Source organism: Heterodontus francisci, chromosome 33, assembly GCF_036365525.1.
Source record: "Heterodontus francisci isolate sHetFra1 chromosome 33, sHetFra1.hap1, whole genome shotgun sequence".
NCBI classification, from domain to species: domain Eukaryota; kingdom Metazoa; phylum Chordata; class Chondrichthyes; order Heterodontiformes; family Heterodontidae; genus Heterodontus; species Heterodontus francisci.
In genome coordinates, this window is record NC_090403.1 from 39210766 (window position 1) to 39226973 (window position 16208).

At 43.2% G+C, this 16208-nt stretch overlaps 1 protein-coding gene across 6 annotated transcripts in view; it reads left to right on the top strand.

Annotated features, from left to right (window-relative positions):
- Positions 1–16208, top strand: part of mpp2b (MAGUK p55 scaffold protein 2b) — a 565073-nt gene that overhangs the window by 230402 nt on the left and 318463 nt on the right. The window contains exon 1 of one of the 6 annotated variants that reach the window (XM_068013334.1): positions 6255–6334. The exons of the other annotated variants lie outside the window; for them this stretch is intronic. The gene's annotated coding sequence lies outside the window, so the exon portion shown is untranslated. Of the gene's footprint in view, positions 1–6254; positions 6335–16208 lie in introns of those variants that run through there. 6 annotated transcript variants of the gene reach the window in all.

Consider the following 16208-nt stretch of genomic DNA (forward strand, 5'->3'; position numbering starts at 1 on the left):
TTTCCTGTGGAGGCTGTTTCCTCTCATCACCACCAGACCCAAAATCTGACCGTAATGTCCCCGTTGCCAGGTGGAGCCTTCCTTCTGCGCCGGTGGCTGTCCAATTATCCTTGGCAGCCTTGCCCTCTGCTCTTCTGCCCCCGTGATGTCAGGGGTTGCCAATCCTGTTCAAATCCTAGGAGCTGAGTGCCCACTTTTTCTGCCACCTGTGCAACATCAAGGGCACTCAGTCCCCCATTGCCCTGCTGACCTTATGGGGCTGGGCTGATACCCTGGGGCAGCCATGGCTGGCTCCCCACTCTGTACCCACCTACCTTTAGATGATCATCTTCTGAAGGTATGAGTAACCCATGTACCCCTTAAAAAATGGCTCATAACAAGCTGTTAAACTGTCTCATGGCCTGAATTGGGAGGAGAGCAGGATTCCTGTCCTGCCATTGCTCTGCGCTGGTGATTATGGCTGGCGCCTAGATCCATGCCTTGAAATTGACAGGCCTCCCGACGCCAGAATTTTTGGGGCACTCGTATCTCTGTTCATGACTTTGGGGGGGGGGGGGGGGGGGTGGTCAAAAAGTCTGCTCTATAACACCATTTAAAGGGGGATTGGATGAATATTTATTTGAAAAGTACAGGGAAATAGGACTCAATTGAACCAATGAAGAACTAGTAATGGCTCAGACACATGGGCTGAAATTCCTCCTTTACGAGACATTCTAATTTAATGAAGGGTCACTGACCTGAACTGTTAACTCTGCTTCTCTCTCCACAGATGCTGCCAGACCTGCTGAGTATTTCCATCATTTCTTGTTTGCGTTTCAGATTTCCAGCATCTGCAGTATTTTGCTTTTATTCTAAATTTGGGTCTTGAGCTTTAATTTTACAGAATAACAATTTACTCGACTTAAAAATGCTAAAGATGTTGAGAAATGAGCAGAGGAATACTTCATTGCTCCGAGGTTACAATGGGCTTTATATAGTTCTTTTCTACATTCTGTTAAAACCTTTTGCCTTTTAATAGTATCTTATCAAGTGGAGAATTTGCAGTGAGATTACATTTTGACATTAGTTTGTTTTTACTTAAAGCATAATTTTATGAATGTGTTCTACTTTTTCAGATATAAGCTGATGGGTAGCAATAATTTTGAAAGATAAACAGCATTCCTCAATTTGACTTCAAAACTAATTGGACAAAAGTAATAATTGGGTGTTGTGGATTAGTGGAGTTTGCCATGCTGAATTTTACAGCCCGCTTTGGAGAGAGAAAATCATCTATTCCTAAATTTAAGTCTTTGATACCATCCTTAACTGTAATTTTCAAACTGAAGGCAATGGGTTAACAAAAATCATGTAAATATTGATACAAAACACACCACCAGGACTCTGTGGTCGAATTTTTATGCAAGTGTAGCCCTAAACAAATGCTTGCTTAATTCGGAGTACTAAATGAGCCAGACTGGAAATGTAGGGGGCAATTTTAACCTAACACGCCAGATGGGAAATACATACCCCATATTACTCGTTGACTTCAATGGAGAGTAAAATCAGGTGGAATATAAAACCAGCATCACACCCAATGTTTCCTGACTGGCAGGATAGGTTAAAATTGCTTCCATTGAGCGGGATGTAAAGTCAGTGTTTCACCTCCAAGTAACATACGCGCTACTCAAGTGCCAGGCAATGATGATCTCCAGTAAGAGAGAATCTAACCATCTCCCCTTGACATTCAATGGCATTACCCTTGCTGAAACCTCCAATAGCAACATCCTGGGGGTTACATTGACCAGAAACAAAACTGGAGCAGCCACATAAATACTGTGGCTACAAGAGCAGGCCAGAGACTGAGAATTCTGTGGCCAGTAACCCACCTCCTGACTCCCCAAAGCCTGTCCACCATCTACAAGGCACAAGTTAGTAGTGCGATGGAATACTTCCACTTGCCTGGATGGGTGCAGCTCGACAACATCCAGGACAAAGCAGCCCGCTTAATCGGCAGCCCATCCACCACCTTAAATACTCACTCCCTCCACCACCCACGTGCATTGGCAGCAGTGCATACCAAATACAAGATGCACTGCAGCAACTCACCACACCTCCTTCAACAGCACCTTCCAAATCTGTGACCTCTACCACCTAGAAGGACAAGGACAGCAGACACTTGGGAACATCACTTGCAATTTCCCCTGTAAGCTGCACACCATCCTGACTAGGAACTGTATCGCCATTCCTTCACTGTCGCTGGATCAAAATTTTGGAACTCTTAACAGCACTGTGGGCGTACGTACACCAGATCGACTGCAGCGGTTCAATAAGGCAGCTCACCGCCACCTTGTAAAGGACAATTAGGGATGGGCAACAAATGCTGGCATTGCCCAAGATGCCCACATCCCATGAAAGAATAAAAGAAAACTAATCCTATAGGTTTCCCATCTGGTCAATTTAGGTAAAAACTGCCCCTGTAGTGTGCAAAATGTGGGTTGTTTCTGTGAATTACTTTAGGGCTGTGCCTTGCTCTGTGCCTGCCTCTAATAACCCCCAAAAGATTGGGTATTTGACTTTGTCGGTAAAAATAGAAGCCCACGTTCCTACCATCCCACAGTGCAGTTCATTGGCAAATCAGTGGTTTGAACTAACACTAAGCTGTTTTGTGAACTGTCAAATCAGGTAGCCATGTAGAACACAGCATTAACAAATCTATTGAATTGCATCTGGAGGATGTACACTTAAGGCTTGTTTAGATAGCCAACAATTTTATTGTAGATTAAACAGTCACTTTTAGACGAATAACACCTCACAAAAAAAAAGTTCAAGTGATCACTGCAGGTTTGCTTTGAAGTAATTACTTTGCTTTCTTACTGGTAAACTAGTGATATGAACCTGTGTGTAGCCTCTTCATTTGACCTCCCCCAACAAAGGTTCAGGGAGGCATCGAGTTGCTTTATTGAGGATATCACTGAGGAAAAAGTTGAATTTAAAATATTGCACTTTTTCTCAGCAGAGTTATCCAGCAAGTAATTATTAGAACATTACAGCGCAGTACAGGCCCTTCGGCCCTCGATGTTGCGCCGACCTGTGAAACCATCTGACCTAAACTATTCCATTTTCATCCATATGTCTATCCAATGACCACTTAAATGCCCTTAAAGTTGGCGAGTCTACTACTGTTGCAGGCAGGGCGTTCCACGCCCCTACTACTCTCTGAGTAAAGAAACTACCTCTAACATCTGTCCTATATCTATCACCCCTCAACTTAAAGCTATGTCCCCTCATGTTTGCCATCACCATCCAAGGAAAAAGACTCTCACTATCCACCCTATCTAACCCTCTGATTATCTTATATGTCTCTATTAAGTCACCTCTCCTCCTCCTTCTCTCCAACGAAAACAACCTCAAGTCCCTCAGCCTTTCCTCATAAGACCTTCCCTCCATACCAGGCAACATCCTAGTAAATCTCCTCTGCACCCTTTCCAAAGCTTCCACATCCTTCCTATAATGTGGTGACCAGAACTGCACGCAATACTCCAGGTGCGGTCTCACCAGAGTTTTGTACAGCTGCAGCATGACCTCGTGGCTCCGAAACACGATCCCCCTACTAATAAAAGCTAACACACCATATGCCTTCTTAACAGCCCTATTAACCTGGGTAGCAACTTTCAGGGATTTATGTACCTGGACACCAAGATCTCTCTGTTCATCTACACTACCAAGAATCTTCCTATTAGCCCATTAGTATATTAAAGGCTAGAGAATATTCAGTAGGATGGTAAATGGTTTGGGTTTTATTTTTTTGAAATGTTGTCTTTGAGAAATAGAGGAACTCTGTCCAATTTTTAAAGAAGCCTTTTGAAACCATGTAAAGTTCCCCCAGCATGCTTGGCACCTAACAGTTTCTAGATTGTGAAATTTAATCCATGAAATTGTTCTTATGAAGCTGTCCTCTGAAGCAGGTGCAATGCAAGTCTGTTTTCTTTAGCTAAGTGAAAGTTTAAGCCTGAGTTCTACATACTTTGTTTTCAGCCTGGTATGCCCCTATAATACAGGGGCCCCTGTGGCCCCCTGTAATAATAAACAGAATTACTTCCTATTCTTTAATCATTATCCTTGAACCTAGCAGTTTGGTTTCTAGTTGTGTTTGCTTTCCTAAAAACACCAATGAATTGCCTTATTCTAGGCATGTCATGGTTTGAATTTATTTGATAATTTTTCTACAGAAAGATTTTTTTCAGCGATAAGTTATCTTATAAACGTCATTTAAAGCAAAGCGTGTGCGCACAATCTTAGGGGGAGAAATGGTATCTAGATGAAAGATGGTCTGTATGCAAATGAAAGTTGTTTTACCAAAGACTGTAAGCAATAAATGATTCATTCAGTTGTCTTAGTAGCAAATAAACCCCTCACACCCATTGTTCTGGGAAGTCTTTGGTCCCAGACACTTGGCAGGTCCGTTGATGGGCTTTCCTTTTTGACTATGAACAGAGGGAAAAGAAAATGCAATGACTCAGGCACAGGCTGTTAAGTTCAGCAGAAATTGTGATGGCAATCAATTTTTTCTTTTCTAAACCAATCTGGTGAGTGGAGCTTTCACCATGCTGAGGAGTATGCAGAAGTATTGGTGGGGTTTGTTTTATGCTGAGTCAGATGTGGAAAAGTGTAGTATTTTCATTACTTTGAAAAAATCCAAGGATAAGCTGCACTGTTTAAACTAAGCAGCTTATAAATTTGTATCAGTCCTCAGTTCATCACGTTGTCTCAGTCTGCCTTCAAAGAGATTGGAGAAACACAAATGTGAAAGGCTTGAATATCCAGATCAGATTAAAATGGGCTATTATTGGTTAAACCCCTTGTATAGTTAGATGTTGAGCAGTATGCGCACACGCTCTTTTTAAAAAAAGCACTTAACAGGAGTGACTTCAGCTTCTGTATCTAAGGCAAGACCCTAAACCTATAACAAAGGGCACACAAGGTGGCGATAGTTCAGTGTAATTGCCTATTCTTCGAGATGAGGGCAATTTTGTGACTTTATAACCACCTGTGCAGCACTCGTCAAATGGTTGTATTTTGGGTTATCTATTCCATTGAAGCAGCCATACCAACATATTCAGATATATTGATGTTATTGGCTTCCATTGCATGTGTCAGCAGTTCTGCAGAGAGATTTAGAGTTTCATGTATAAATTATTGTGCAGTGCGATTTTCTGGCATGTTGAACTGCTGCATGGCTTTTGATTAACGTAGTCTTGGGATGAATGCTCACAGCATTGGTAAATCTTGTTCCAATAAACACTGTACCCATACAGATGGCTACTAGGTTAGAAGTTGTGATTGAAACAAGTTTCAAGTTATAATTGCTCTTTAACTGATTGACATGTTAACTTTCGAAAAAGAATCCTTACTTTTTTATGTTAAAACTTTGAGCAAAAATAAATCAATTTTGGCTGGGATTTTGCAGTCAGCAGTAAAGTGGCAGCACTCGCCACTGACCTTGAAGAAAGTTGCCCACAAAAATCTAGTGATCTCTGTGACTTGGATTTCATTTTTCCCGACAATAATTTCATTCTGGCGCCAGCTACGGGGGATCTCTGGCATCCATCAACAGTGGCTAAGTAGGCAATCACATTGAAGATTTCGCTCAGACAGCAAACCTGAACGTAGCAAGCAGGTCTTATCATTCACTTTTTATAATTTTACAGCAAGAAAAATAAAGATTTGGACATGCTCGTGGTATTAAAGTAGAAGCTGAAGTATCATAAACTTAAAAAAGAACAGTTTCTATTATTTTTTTAAAAACTGGAATTTTTAGCATCCAGTGGAGAAATTTGACATTCCACAAATATCAAATTAGTTTTTCAGGGCAAGAGAAGTTGTTCAGTAGCAATTGTGACTTAGTACATCGTTAAAAATGCAGTAACACCTTATTCAGCAAGTTATAACTTTTTCAAGGGTTTTTATAACAAGACTAATACTGTATAAAGTGGAAGTTCATGTCAAATCAGTGATTTCTAATTGATTTCCATCTATCAGGACCTGCGCACTGTAGAGGAGCGGGGAATCACTGACAACAGCTTCTGAATTTCCACAGTTAACTGCGCATCTGCGGATGGCAGAAGTTGCTGTCATTTCCACAGAGTAATGATGGTGCACACGGACAGTTTTGCCATCATTACAACTGCAAAATCTGAGCCAATAATTACATTATGAATTTATGATTTCTTAATTTCCCTGTCTGTATTTTTTTTTAGTCATACTTCCTCGTAAAGAGAGTGAATCCTGTATATCTGGGCTTGTCAAACCAAGTAAGACTGTAGACCCTCAGAAGCACTTTATATTAATAACTCTGGTAAGCCTCCCATGATTAAGATTTGAATATTTGTATGCATCTATGCATTTATTTATGCATTTATCGTAGGGTAGAATTAATTAATAATTTCCATACAAACCCTTTGTTTCAAATCATTGTGATGCTGTTCTTCATGGACCTATGTTGCTTAGTGTTGCTAACGCTGATTGAAGGCATTCTTGGAGGTTTCATGTGTGACATTCTGACCATGTGATGTCTGATCACATGTTATTGCATTTATCCTATAACAATTGGGCCTCTGCAGTTGAGTAATTTCGCTCATTTTTTCGTGTCAGCACCTGTTTTGCGAGAAGTTCCAACAATCAGGAGGTTACCCGTGAGCAAGCAAAGATGGAAAACTGAGGGTAGGGAAGAGGGAAACCAAAGGTCAGGGCACAATTGGCAGAGGGAAACCAAAGGTGGGACGAAGTTTGATTCTGCCAGCAACTAATAGTACCTCACTTGCACCAATAACTAATAATAATACTGGTAACGTTCAGATTCCCCTCATAACCAATGATGCAATAGCTCACTGATTATGCAAACATATAAATTAGGAGCAGAAGTAGGCCACTCGGCCCCTCGAGCCTGCTCCGCCATTCAATAAGCTCATGACTGATCTGATTGTAACCTTGACTCCACATCCATGCCTACACCCGATAAACTTTCACCTCCTTGCTTATCAAGAAACTATATACCTCTGCCTTAAAAATATTTAAAGACTTTGTTTCCACCGCCTTTTGAGGAAGAGAGTTCAAAAGACTCTTGACCCTCTGAGAGAAAAAAATTCTCCCATCTCTGTCTTAAATGGGCGACCCTTTATTTTTAAACAGTGACCCCTAGTTCTAGATTCTCCCACAAGGGGAGAAATCCTTTCCACATCCACCCTGTCAAGACCCCTCTGGATTTTATATGTTTCAATCAAGTCGCCTCCTATACTTCTAAACTCCAGCGGATACAGGCCTAGCCTCTCCAACCTTTCCTCATGAGATAACCCACCCATTCCAGGTATTAGTCAAGTAAACCTTCTCTGAACTGCTTCCAACGCATTTACATCCTTCCTTAAATAAGGAGACCAGTACTGTACACAGTACTCCAGAAGTGATCTCACCAATGCCCTGTGTAACTGAAGCATTACCTCCCTACTTTTGTATTCAATTCCCCTCGCAATAAACGATAACATTCTATTAACTTTCCTAATTACTTGCTGTAGCTACACACTAACCTTTTGTGATTCATGCAGTAGGATACTCAGATCCCTCTGCATCTCAGAGCTCTGCAATCTCTCACCATTTATATAATGTGCTTTTTTATTCTTCCTGCCAAAGTGGACAATTTCACAATTTCCCACATTATACTCCATTTGCCAGAACTTTGCCCACTCAGTTAACCTATCTATATCCCTTTGTAGCCTCCTTATGTCCTCTTCACAACTTACATTCCTACCTATCTTTGTCTCATCAGCAAATTTGGCAACTATACCTTCGGTCCCTTCATCCAAGTCATTTATCCAAATTGTAAAAAATTGAGGCCCCAGCACTGATCCCTGGGACACACCACTCGTTGCATCTTGCCATCTATATGTAACTGGTAGCAATAGGTGTAGTGCCCGATATCCTACCTGTAACTAGTATTATCCTATAACCCACTGATACTAATCCTGAAACATCAAAATCCAGCTGCACTGCACCAGGTCTGTTCAAGTTCCCCATTTCTTTCCCTATCTCCTTGGATTCTGGTTTGGACTCCAGTTCTGTGTGAAGTTGATAACTCTGAACTCTGAACTGGGGACCTCAGTCGGAGCCAATCTGTACATGGACTTCATACGTCAAACAGACCGACCTGAATTAAACTGAGAGGTTACACAAAGGTGAGCGGGCTCAGTGTTCGGGCCACTTCACTTCTTACAGGGCACATTATCTTAAACTCAGCTCAACACCAATGTTTATAAACCATTCCCTGGGCTCGGGCTGAATAAAGGAGAGGTTTCATAGAATGATAGAAATTACAGCAGAAGAAAAGGTAATTCAGTGCTTGATGCCTGGGCTGGTGCTGACACTGTCTCCTGTTACCCCTCCCCACTAATCCTTCTAAAATATTTATCCTGTTTCTTTATAAATGATGATCCAATATCTAGCTCAATAGCAACTTATGATGAAGCATTCTGTGCTCTAATAGCTCTCAGTTCAAGAATGTCCCTTCTCTCTACCTTCTTGATTCTATGAATGAGAATTCTCAGTCTCCGTCCACTTGTTTCCCTTAAGTAGTGCCGTGGGACATTTTACATCCACCTCAGCAAACAGGTGGGACCTCTGTTTAATATCTAATTGAAAAGAGATCATTGTGTAACATTTATGGCATTGAATTTCCTCCTCATTTGTTTCCAGAGGCACAGGTAATCTCGGCACAAGCTGATTACATGGTGTAAAAGATTGCAGAATGTTGGGCGTAAGTGACATTTACATAAGTGCAATATGCCCAAAACTCCGTGATCTCTTTCGATTGTTTATCAGTCGTTCCATCTGAACTGAGCTCTGGCCATAAAACTGGTCACGCCTCCAAATTACAGAGTCTTGTACATTGGATTCTTGCAATTATGCTTGCTCAGATGCTGTCTTTAAGTTGCAACCAGATTTACAAATGCAGCAGGAAAGTCATTTTTCGGTTTCTTTTTAGCAATGTCTTGAGCATTTTTTGAAAAAATGGTCCTCACTGAGTCTCGCTCTAAATTTTCTGTGTCTTTGAATGCATTTTAAGGCGTCTGTATAAGGCGCATTAAAAATTGAAAAGCTTCACTGATTGCAGGTTCTTAAAAGTGTGCCTAATGTGCATGAATGTGTTGAAGCTTCATTTTTGGTGCTTAAAGGAGAGAAGAATGTGAGAGTTTGGTACTTTCCTTGGGGCCCAATTTTTTATGCTGATTTATGCTCATTTTTGGTTGGGGTGTATTCTAGTTAGATTAGCAAGGAATTTTGGCATATCTTTATGGGACGAATGACAGAATTCTCGGTCTAACACCGGAATGTCAAGGTATTTGTCTGTTGTGAAAGTATTTTTGTCAGTATGTTAAGTATAATCATTTAAATCTATGTTTATGCTAATATGTATGTCATCACAGGAAGTGATGTAATATCGCATGATTCAGTTCTCAGGCACAGTTAGCATGTGTAAGCTGAGCAACAGCAAGTCTCCATTCAAGCTCTGTGTTCTAAACCTTTATGCCTGTCTTTCATCTTTGTTTGTATTAGTCTAGAGATAATGCAACATATCTGTATGGGGTACATTTTAAACTGCTCCCCCCACCCCCCCCCCCACCCCCCCGAAAAAAATTCACAAATCTGACCCCAACCATCAACTTCGGGGTTTCACCAAGGCAGGACAAGGGGCAGACAGCCAACCTGCTCCCAGGAGAGGGATTGGTCATGTAAATATTTTAAAAGGCTGGTGGCCTCAAATTAACCGTTTTACTGGTTTAACCCTGGCCACCCAGGTTTCCCAGTCCTCGGGAAAGCCAGCAGCTAAAGGGAGGCGAGGAAAGCTTTGGGAAGAAGTTAAGTACTTTTACAACATTGCTTGTGGGCCAGGAGGAGCAGGAGTTCTTCTGTTCATCCTCTCAAGCTTCCCTTCTTCCCATCAATCAGACACTGCACACCCATCCCCATACAAATGATTGGGGATCAGACACCCCACACCCAATGCTCCCACTAGCAGCTGCAGGCACCTTACCTGGGACTGCTGCCTGCTCTGGAATGCTCCCTGCACGATTGGAATCCAAGCCTGTCAATCGGGCTGACTTTGGGTGGGGATCCTGCTGTTGAAACTCCACAGTAGGCAGGCTCAGGGTTTCCTGACTGAAACTCCACCATCCCCACTCACCAGACTGGCCTTTGTCAATATGGGAGCCTATGGTTCTGTGTCACAGATCTAGGCATGGCTCAGGTCTAATCATTGCTCATGGCTGCCTGGTGACACCTATAATAAACTGGAATAGAAACATTTTCTGAAATGAATGCTTCTTGCAAAATAGGTTGTGTGTGGAACCAAAAAACGTTTGATGCAAGTTTTCTTGTTCCATCGTTGCCCTTTGAACATTACACACCCCTTATTTTTTTTATAAGATGAATATTCAAAGCAATATCGCTGATATTCTCTCCAGAAATGTAGTGTTGAATTAATATAGTTCAGACAATGTTTAATGGTCATCCAGTTGCAGAAAAGATAGTAATCTAGCAAAAGTGAGAATACTCTGCTACTCTTGAACTTGTGAAAATGATCAGGAAATAAGCTGTGCATATATAAGGATTTCGATGAGTATATGGAGAAGAACTGTTTCTGCTGGCAGGACAGGATAGGATCGGTTAGGATACAGATTTAAGATCATTGGCAAAAGAACATGTCACGGGGGAGTTGAAGTTGTCGGTGGTAACGAGGAGATAGTTATTTACGCAGCAAGTTATGATTGAATGCACTGTCTGAAAGGTCAGTGGAAGCAGATTCAGCAGAAACTTTCAAAAGGGAATTGGATATATACTTGAAAGGGAAAGTTTTGCAGGGCTGTGCATAAAGAGCAGGGGTATGGGACTAATTGGATAGCTCTTTCAATGAACTGGCACAGGCAAAATAGGTCATCTTCTCTGCTGTATGACTCCATAATTCGATATCAATAGTGCCTATAAATGATTAATTAGTGATTCTTTTTGTCTAGTTTAACCTCAAAATCAGTGTACAAAAGAAAAATATTCAGATGCTGGAAATCAGACATAAAAATAGAAGATGCTGTAAACATTCAGAGGGTTTGACAGCATCGTTGGAGAGAGATACAGAGATGGTGTCTGACCTGCTGCATATTTCCAGCATTTTCTGTTTTTATTTCTAAATCAGAGTAGCTCTTCATCAGCCCTTCAGACATTGATGGGATCTTCCAGTTGGCAAAACACTAGATAGGAATTAGAACAATTTTCACAAACACAGAATGCAATGTGGGCAATTTGATATACAGGAAACTCTTTGTAATTAAGATTTTGCTATTGACCCACTTGAAAAATGTTGCAGCTGTCTATAGTATGGTTAGGCATCCATAAGGTATAACGAATCTCTGTCATATTCTATCCCCACTTACCTTTCAGTTTCAGGCCATAATCGTTATATCATGATAAATGATTAAAGCATAGAGCTGTGAGCTTTAATGTTGCCCTGATTACAGTCAATATGATATGGTTCTCTGTAGGACCTTGTAATACAATGGCACAAATTGTTCTTGACTGCACAGAAACCATTCCTGCATGAGTGAACTTTCAGTTTGAAAGCTTATCACTGGGTTTTATTGAATGGTGGAATGACAAGCTGCAATATGTTTTTTGTACCCTCTGAGGTTGTTCAGTTCGTGTTGGTACAGTACGCGAGCTGGTGACTATAATTGGTATTCTTCAGCTGTAATTGGTGTGCACAGTACTTCCTCTTGTCTTTCAATTCGGAGAGAAATATATTTCAGATTGTTGACAATTGCAATCTGCCAGGCAGAAATGTTTTCATTTTTTAAAAGTCTACTTTCATGCAAAGGTTACAATTACATGTTACAGAAATTAATAATACAGAACATAAATGATCAGAGAATGGTTGAAAAATAATCATTGCAGCATGTGTATATATATTTGACAAACTGAATGTGGAAGTTGCATTGCTTTCCATAATGTATGAGTGCAATAGTTAAATCTGAATTTGCGAAATATTTTGAGGTAAATACTTAGAAGCTAGTCCTTTCAATTGTATTGGAAATATTAATTAGTTTAATGTACATGTAAAACCAATACATAACTATTTTCTCCCCGTTCTTCTGGTCCCTCTGCATCACGTTGTCAATTGCTGGGCTGATATCTACATTGCTCATTTACCCAGCTACTAAGAGATGTGTGAGTGTTGCGGATTAATTTTTCCCATTGCATCCTCTCCTGTCAGAGAAAGTTGCTTAGTTCAGTATTTCTTTAGGTCAGTTTTCTGAAGCCAGAAGCTCTGTGGATTTTAGGAAACCTCTGTCGTACTCCTACCTTGCATAGAGATGCAGACATTGAATTATAGAGGTTCCTCTTGGATTTGAGGTCCATCTTGGTTACATTAAAGGTTCCATAGGATAGTACTTGCAGTTGAAAGGGTTAGTTGTCAAATTATTTCGCTGAAATATTTATGTTGATTGTTGTTGAATTTGTGCTGCTGACACTGGGAGCAAGTATTAGAAATCTGTGCATAGAAGTCAGCAGGACCCCACCTGACTTTCCCCCTATCACAAGCTCTACTTTGAGAATGCATTTGTAAAATCCACCCTATAATCCTTATACTCGGGAAACCCTGATGATAAAGCACAATACTGTACTGATGTGATGAATAGGTACAAAGAAGGTAGATGTGACGAGTCTGATGATCTGTCATTTCTGAGTCCAGGAGACTCTCTATAGTCTGTATTTTATAGGAATGTGGAACTATGCCAGCATTGGAACAGTTGTGGATTCCTTTTGTCTCTGGACTGCTACTGCAGTAAAACAGATTTGTCTAATTATGCAAGGCCCTCTTGTCTCTCATCTATGCCAACCTGGCAATCAAAGAGCGAGAGACATAAGCAGTCTGGTAGCCATGCTCTGCTGCTTTCCTCCTTCCCTGTGCCACTACATGACAAAATGCAAATAGGGCTCCTCAGATTCATCTCTCATGTAAAGCATACCCTAGAGTCCTGGAGAACTGATGGAGACTTGAGTTTTTTTATTGCATTGGAATCAAAGCTGTAAAGTAAAATGAAGCATTGTAATAGGTGTAATCTGCTTTTGTTTGATCTTATTGCTTACTAAACATGAATTAGTTGCTAATAGTTTGCTAATGTGTTTCCTCTGAGTTGGAGAGATTGATATTGTACAGTGGAATTCCATGCCCATTCCAGTGCATATTCTAGGATTCATTGTTCATCTGGATGACTGCTGTCTAGATAGTTTGCACACAGGTCAAGGTTAGGGTATCATAGGATGGAATTTTACTTTGGGTGGGAGGCCATACCAATGGCCAAAAACTCTGGCGTGAGTCCGCCTCCGCCAGGCCTGGGAGCCATGCTACGATTTTACATGGCCCAGGCCCTTAATTGGCCTCGGGAACGACTTCCACCCCTCTGAGGCAGGCATGCAACCTCCAAGAGCTGCCGGCCAATCAGCGGGCCGGCAGCTCTCAGTCCCAGCAGCGCCACCAGGAGCGGTGGCCACTGCTGGGACTGTAGCCAGGGAGTAGAGTAAGAGGGACTCCGGCCCCAGAAAAAAGGTAAGTTTGTGGGGCCTCACCAGGGCTTGGCCGATTGTCCCCAGCGAGGCAAGGGGGGTCGGGGGAAATGTATTTCAATGGGGTGGGGTCCCTCCCTGAGGCACAGGGCGCCTTTTCAGGAGGGCCTCCCCAGCTCGCAAGGAGGCCACCTGATTTTACTGAGCAGGCTCCTGGAGGGCCTGAGGTGCCTGACGGCTGCTGGTAAAATACCAGCAGCAGTGGGAGGAGGCCCTTAAGTGGCAGTTAATTGGCCTGGGGTGGGTGGACCGTTTCTCGCTGCCGCCGCTCCTCTTAAAATTTCAGCGGGGGCAGGAAGGCGACGGGAACAGCACCACCCATCTCCCACTCAATTTTACGACCAACAGCACCTGCCCCCACCCCCAACCTCCAGCCCGCTCCTGCGGTGGGGGTGTAAAATTCCGGCTTCAGTTTTTGTGTGCTTGCCTACAGAAACTGATGAAACAAAGAAAATGTGTTTCGTTGTGTAGGAAGGATGAATGTTGACCAGGATGCCAAACAAACTCCCTGCTCTTCTCCAAGTAAAACCACCTGAACCGGCAGACAGGGCCTTAGTATTATGCCTTATCCTAAGGATGACACCTCTGACAGGTGGCACTCCCTCAGTATTGCATTGCTGTCTCAGCCTATATTGTGTAGTTAAATCCTGGATTGGGACTTGAACCCACAACCTTCTGACTGGGAAGTAATAGCACGACCAGTTAAGTCAAAATTGACATAATGAAAGTAAAAAGGGGATCAGTGGCTTTAAGAATAAATAAAATTCCAGCACCATTAGTAAGTGAAAGGGATATATCAGAATTTTAGATTAAATGAATTATTGGGTGGAATTTTGGAACATGGAAGGGAGATGGGGAATGTCTGTAGCCTGTTTCGTTGTGAAAGTCGCCTGCAAGATCTCCCAGCAGTCTCCTTACCAAGACCACTATCATTATTATCAAGTTCAATGAGCTACTCCTATCATCACAAGCCTCTGCCTATGGTTGTCTCCCTTTATAGTACTGAGTGCATGACGGTTGCAGGCCTCAATGACTTGCCACTGTGCATTTGCCTCCTCTAAGCTGCCGTAATCCAGACGCTATGTGTGATCCATCCGCTGTTAGCAAATAGAAATTTTGCTCCTGCAATAGCTGTCATTTCCTTCCTTGAATACTTTAATTGCCTTCCCACTGCTGCTGTGCGGATTGCCACAACACGCCCAACCCGCCCCTGGGAAAAACGGAAGGTGGGATGACGTCAGGATACTGGTCCAACAGCATTTTTCCCTGATTTTTCCTGCACCCACCACCCCCCCCCCCCTCCAGTATCCCCTGCCTCCAACAACCTGCAAAACTTCCCCCCCACCCCCTGCCTTTAGTTCTACAGATACCTATTTCCACCTCAACAATTTGGTCACTTCCAGGCTTCACCTCTGCAATGCCGCCAGCCTCTCATCCTCCACCCTGCACAAAGTCCAACTTGTCCAAAACTCTGCTGCCCACACTCCATCTTGTACTCTGTTTCACGTGACCGTTCACTCCTGTATTTACCAACCTCCATTAGTTTTCCCATCCTCCAGTGCATTGAATTCAAAATTCTTGTCCTCTTTTAGAAAATCCATCCGAGATTTGCCCAACCTTAACATTGCACTCTGCACCAGAACTTACATCCCACCTTGCACTCTTTTGACTCTGGCCTCATTTGCATCCCCTCTTTAGCCATTTCAACATCAATGGCACAGCCTTTAGCCATCCTGGTCCTACATGTTCTTTGGTCATGCTTTCAGTCATTGCTGCTGATACTTTTGCTGCGGTTACTGATATTCTGTATCCCTTTCTACCCCATCCCACCACCCCCAACCAATCTGGGACACTTAGGCCGGGATTTTGTGTGGCCCTCTGGGGCGGGATCAGAGGTAGGGAGGGGTGGCACGGAGTATCGCAACGGGTGGGACGGCAGGGTGGAGGGCCCGTCGCTCAGCGATCTGCCCGGGGCGGGATAGGCCGATGACGGCCTTCCCGCCCTTAAGTGGCCTATTAAGGGCCTCTTCCCGCTGCCACAAGGATCTCACCAGCTGCCGGGGAGGGGGGGCTCCGCCACGTGGCGAGGATGCCTTGTAAAATGAAGCACCCTCCCTGCGGGCTTGGGGGGATGTCCGTCCTTCGTGGGATCCTCCCACATGCTGGACTGCATGACCACCCCCTCATCCCTCTTCACTGGGGCCTTCTAGACTGGCCCCAGCGACCCCACCTCACCTACCTCTGATCCGGGGTTCCAGCGCTGGGCCTGAGTCTGAGTCCTCTGCAGTACCGGTAGCGGCCACCACTCCTGGTGGGGCTGCTGATACTGCTGAGCTGCCGGCCCTCTAATTGGCCGGCAGCTCTTGGGAGGCAGGATCCCCGCCCTTTAAAGACTTCAAAGGGATGGGATACCGCCTCCTAAAACTTCGATTCAATAAGACCGGAGGATCGTTCCAGGGGGCACGATAAAGCAGAGGCGGGGTACCCCCGCTTTTTTGGCCTGCACCAGGAGCCCCACCTCCAGCACAAAATTCAGGCCTATTGTCTAAGAGGTACTCTATAAA